Below are 6000 nucleotides of genomic sequence, written 5' to 3'. Positions count from 1 at the left end.
TGCACAAAAGATGAGTTAAATGCCAAGAAAAATATATAGAAATATGCACTTTTTAGCACTCATCACGGGGGTCTAACAACACCACCCAATATTTCTCTTAGCAATATGTATGGACTAACTCCGAAATACTTTCTAGAGAATCAACTAGACAGTCAAACTCAATCTAGGTAAAAGTATATCAAGGAGTTAATATCTCTCTCTTGTTTTGATTTACTCAAGCTAATAGAAATCAGCGATTCCTAATCAAATACAAGGAATAACTCGGATGGTACCAAATACCAATATCCGAGGATCAATCAATGACAATCAACAACCAAAGGTTGGATTACTCTAATTGATGATCTAACGCACAACCTGTATTATTTCAATTATAAAGATAAAACAATATAATGCGGAAACTGAAATAACACAGACACCAGAAATTTTGTTAACGAGGAAACCGCAAATGCAGAAAACCACCGGGACCTAGTCCAAATTGAAAACACATTGTATTAAGCCGCTACAGACATTAGCCCACTCCAAGCTAACTTCGGACTGGACTGTAGTTGAACCACAATCAGTCTCCCACTGATCCAAGGTACAGTTTTACTCCCTACGCCTCTGATCCCAGCATGATATTGCGCACTTGATTCCCTTAGCTGATCTCACCCATAACTAAGAGTTTCTACGACCCAAAGTCGAAGACTTGATGACAAACAAATCTGTCTCACACAGACAAGTCTATCGAAGGATTAATCTGTCTCCCACAGATAAACCTTAAAATGTTTTGTTCCATCTTTTGATAGTAATCAAGGTGAACATGAACCAATTGATAATCCGGTCTTATATTACCGAAGAACAACCTAGAGTTATAAATCACCTCACAACAATCTTAATCGTATGGTAGCGAAATAAGATGTTGCGGAATCCCAAACGATGAGACGAAGATGTTTGTGATTACTTTATCTTGCCTATCGGAGATATCAATCTCAAGACGATCAATATGATTGTACTCGTACGATAGAAGATGAAAGATCAGATCACACAACTACGATAAAGTAGTATCGGTCTGGCTTCACAATCCCAATGAAGTCTTTAAGTCGTTAACCTGGTTTTAGAAGAAGAAAACCAAAGGTTAAAGGAGAACCGACTCTAGCACGCAAACTAGTATCACACGTAAGGTGTGGGGATTAGTTTTGCATTGATGCTAGATGTCCCCTTATATAGTCTTTCAAATCAGGGTTTGCCATTAAGTTACCTTGGTAACAAAGCAATCAATATCCACCGTTAGATGAAAACCTTATTTAGATTCAAGCTAATATTTCTCAACCGTTAGATCGAAAACTTAGCTTGTTACACACAATTTAAATGCACGCTTCTAGGTTCGTTAACCGTACCCATGCACTTGTTGGTTCAATAATAGTTAACCAAAAGGTTAGCCATATGAGCATTTCATATCAACCATGTTCTTCTTCACAATAAATAGTTCACATGACTCAAATGAACTAGTTAGAGAGTTGTTCAATTGTAAAGAATTCTTATGTAACTACAGAAGACACAATTGAAGCAAAGATGATTTGATTCACTCGAATCGGTTCATGAAATTTTATAGCCACGGTTTGCAAACTGCATTCCTTAGTCTTTTTAAGTTTAAGTTCAGAAATCATCTTCAGATATATAACCTTCTTAAGTTCGCAGACTTGGTTCGCGGACTTAAGTTGCCGGGCAGAGTTTACAAACTCCACCAGAAATTCTCGGGATGAGAACTTCACCGGTTCGCGGACTTAGCTTCACGCACTAGTTTGTCAACTCCAGCAGAAATTCTCGGGTTTGAAAACATCGGCAGTTCGCGGAATAAGTTCGCGGACTTGGCTCACGCCATTTTTACGGTTTTCTTGATCAACAAAGTTCACAAACTTTGGTTCAAGGAATAGGACTTATACATAAATGTGTTTCCACAATAATGCCTATGTCCACATTGGTTATGTAATCTAATCTATCATTCCAATCATTGAAACATTCTTCGTCAAAGCAATTTTCAAAGTGATTGAAACATATCATGACTTTCGTCACTAGGTAAAGATAAACTTGGTCGAAGCAAAAAGCTTACCAACACATATTTCGAGATATATATAGGCGAGGTATACTCGGCTCGAAATACCAACTGTGTATAATCAAAGAATATATATTAGCATACGATTTTTTGTCTCAAGGAGTAGGAGATGGAATAGATAGACTTTTGAGTGATAGATGAGTTCAAGTCTTCACATACCTTTTTGTCAAGAAGTTCCATCGGTTCCTTGAGTAGTTCTTCTTCTTGTATGATTAATCGCCATGAAGTCCTTGAGCTCAACTACACTTTCTATCCTAGTCTGAGACTTAGCTATAGTAGACTATAAATCAAGACTTATAGTTTTGATCACTAACATTGACAAACATGGTTGAGATAGCAACGCATGCGAGTTCGACCGAGCAATGCTCTAACAAATCCTTCTTTTCCTTCGAAATTAAGGTCTCTCTTGTTGTTCTCTCGGGAATGACATTTTAATTGGGGAGAGTTCTTTTGAACTTGCGCTTAATTGCCATATCTTTGTGGGGAGTGCGGCTGTGGAATATTATAGGGGTTATCTTGTATCTTTATAATCTCCTTGATGAATGCATTTAGCTTCGGCTTTATGATTGCATCTAAAGAACAAGTTGATATTTTTGCTTTCTTTTGGTCAAGAAATGTCTCTTTCAGAAATTTCATTAGGATCCCATTCTTGTACCTTTGCCAATTTTATTGACAAAAAGGGGAAGAATTAATATGTAGTTCACACTACAAATACATATGGTTTTCGGATCATTATGTAGGGGGAGTGGTTTCCATGTGAGATTGAGTATTGAATAAGGGGGAGTGATACATATCACCATAGTATTGTTGTTGAAGTTGTGATACAATTGAACTTTGACGTTGTGTAATGATAGTATGGCACTGTATAACAATGATTGAGAACTATTGTTTTCTTATTGTTAGAGCTACGAATTTTCAATAAAGATGATGCTAAACTTACAACCTTTGGGATCATTGGAGTACTTGGAAGTGACGAAGATTTCGAGTAATGTTGAAGATTAGGCATGTGAAATAGGAGGTACAAAAGTTAATTTATTTATTTTTTGTATTCCATATGTATTAATAGTTTTTCCACTAAAATTGACAAAGGGGGAGATTGTTAGAGCATTGCTCGGTCGAACTCGCATGCGTTGCTATCTCAAGCTTGTTTGTCAATGTTAGTGATCAAAACTATAAGTCTTGATTTTTAGCCTACATAGCTAAAGGTCTCGGACTAGGATAAAAAGTGTAATTGAGCTCAAGAACTCCAGGGCAATCATCATACAAGACGAAGGACTACTCAAGGAACTGGTGGATCTTCATCGACTAAAAGGTATGTGGATACTTGAACTTATCTGTCACTAAAAAGTCTATCATTCTATCTCCTACTCTTGAGACAAAAGTCGTTTTGATATATAGACTTTCATTATGCACATTTGCTATTTCGAGCCGAGTTTATCTCGCCTATCTATTTCTCGAAATATGTGTTGGTAAGCTTTCGCTTTAGCCGGATTCATCTTTACCTAGTGAATAAAGTCATATTATGTTTCAATCACTTTGAAAATTGCTCCGACGAAAAATGGTCTGTGAATAATGGCTATATCCGTCCTCTGAGAATGTTTCAATGATTGAAATGAGAGTTTAGATTACGTAACCATTGGTAGGATATAAGCATTATTGTGGAAACACATATATGTATAAGTCCTTATTCCTTGAACCAAAGTTTGCGAACTTTGTTGATCAAGAGAAATGGAAGTGGCGTGAGCCAAGTCTGCGAACTAAGTCTGCGAACTGGCGGAAGTTCTCGACCCGAGAATTTCTGCTGGAGTTTGTGAACTCCTTTCATGAGCTTAAGTCCGCGAACCCAGTCCGCGAACTTGAGAAGGTTATATCTAAAACCGGTTGTTCTTGAACTCATGTTTATTTAAACTAAGGAATGCTTTTGCAAACCGTGGCTATAAATTTCATGAACCGATTCGAGTGAATCAAACCGTTTTTGCTTCGATTGTGTCTTGTGTAGTTACATAACATCTAAGCAATTGAACAACTCTCTAAATAGTTCATTTAAGTCATTTGAACTAGTTATGGTGAAGAAGAATATGGTTGATATGAAAGTAATCATATGGCTAACCATTTGGTTAACTATTGTTGGACCAACAAATATTAATGTTTGGGAATGGTTCGTAAACCCAAAATTGGACATTTCATTTGTATGTGACAAGCTAAGTTTTCGATCCAACGGTTGAGAAATATTAGCTTGAATCTAGTCAGGTTTTCATCTAACGGTGAATACTGAATGCTTTGTTACCAAGCTAACATTGATTGCAAACCCTGATTTGAATACTATAGAGAAATCTAGCAACTGGGAAACCTAATCCCCACACCTTACGTGTGATACTAGTTGCATAACTAGAGTCGATTCTCCTTTAACCTTTGGTTTCTTCTTCTAAACCAGGTTAACGACTTAAAGACTTCAATGGGATTGTGAAGCTAGACCGATACTACTTTTCTTATAGTTGTGTGATCTGATCTTGCTGTTTATATCGTACGAGTACAATTGAAATAATTGGCTTGAGATTTTATATCTCCGATAGGCATGATAGAAAAGTAATCACAAACACTTCGTCTCATCGTTTGTGATTCCACAATATCTTTTTTCGCTGAGTCGATTAACATTATCGTGAGGTGATCAATAATACTAGGCTGTTCTTCGGGAATATAAGACCGGTTTATTGATTGGTTCATGTGCACCTTGATTTATCAAAATACGGAACAAAACTCGTAGGTATATTCATGGGAGACGGATTTATCTATTACCGTAGACTTTTCTGTGTGATACAGATTTGTTTATTAAAGTCTTCGACTTGGGGTCGTAGAAACTCTTAGTTGTGGGTGAGATCAGCTAAGGGAATCAAGTGCGTAGCATCCTGCTGGGATCAGAGACGTAGGAGCATAACTGTACCTTGGATCAGTGTGAGATTGATTGGGGTTCAACTACAGTCCAGACCGAAGTTAGTTTGAAGTAGGCTAGTGTCTGTAGCGTCTTAATACAGTGTGTGTTCAATCTGGACTAAGTCCTGGGGTTTTTCTGGATTTGCGGTTTCCTCGTTAACAAAATTCTGGTGTCTGTGTTATTTCTTTGTCGCATTATATTTTTTTATATAATTGAAATATCACAGGTTGTGCGTTGTTCAATCAATTAGAATATCCGACCTTTTGGTTGTTGATTTAAATTGATTGACACTTGGATATTGGTCTTTGGTACCATCCAAGTTATCTCTCTAGTATTTGATAAAGACTCGTAGATTTCTATTTGCTTGAGGATATATCAAATCGAGAGATTGGGATATAACTCTTTGATCTACTTTATTAATATTGAGTCTTATTGATTATCTTGAAAGTATATTGGAGTTTGTCCATACATATTGCTAATCGAAATATTGGGTGTGGTTGTTGTACCCCCGCTTTTCATGTACCATGACAAATATAGTCACGGACAAGGATAAGTACACGTAGTTGCCCTGTCGAATATTTTCAGATGCACACAAAATTATTTCTGTGAGATAATTAGCATTTGAATAAATCTCTAAGAAAACGAAGACTTGAAGAACTAAATAATCCCATCATTAACGAGTTTTTCAACAATGAGAAGGAATTCTCCGCTCAAGATATCAAAAATAACCTGATGCGTCACTAGGAAACTTCTTGTGAGAATTTATTCTTGTTTTTGAAAAGGCTAACTACGGTTTGGTATAACAAATATTGTGATTACACAAGCTATTTCCAACGATTTTCTTCTTACATGTTTTTAGATTTATTTATCTAAATTCTAGAGTTTTTGGAAGATGAATTGCAGTATGTAATTATTATTGGTTTAATTATTGCAAAGTCTTATGAGATATATGTGTCCTTTACTTTATGTGAATTGA

This window comes from Papaver somniferum, chromosome 1 (genome assembly GCF_003573695.1).
Source record: "Papaver somniferum cultivar HN1 chromosome 1, ASM357369v1, whole genome shotgun sequence".
Classification (NCBI taxonomy): Eukaryota; Viridiplantae; Streptophyta; class Magnoliopsida; order Ranunculales; family Papaveraceae; genus Papaver; species Papaver somniferum.
The sequence above is the reverse complement of the archived record's forward strand: the minus strand, read 5'-3'. Positions refer to the sequence as shown.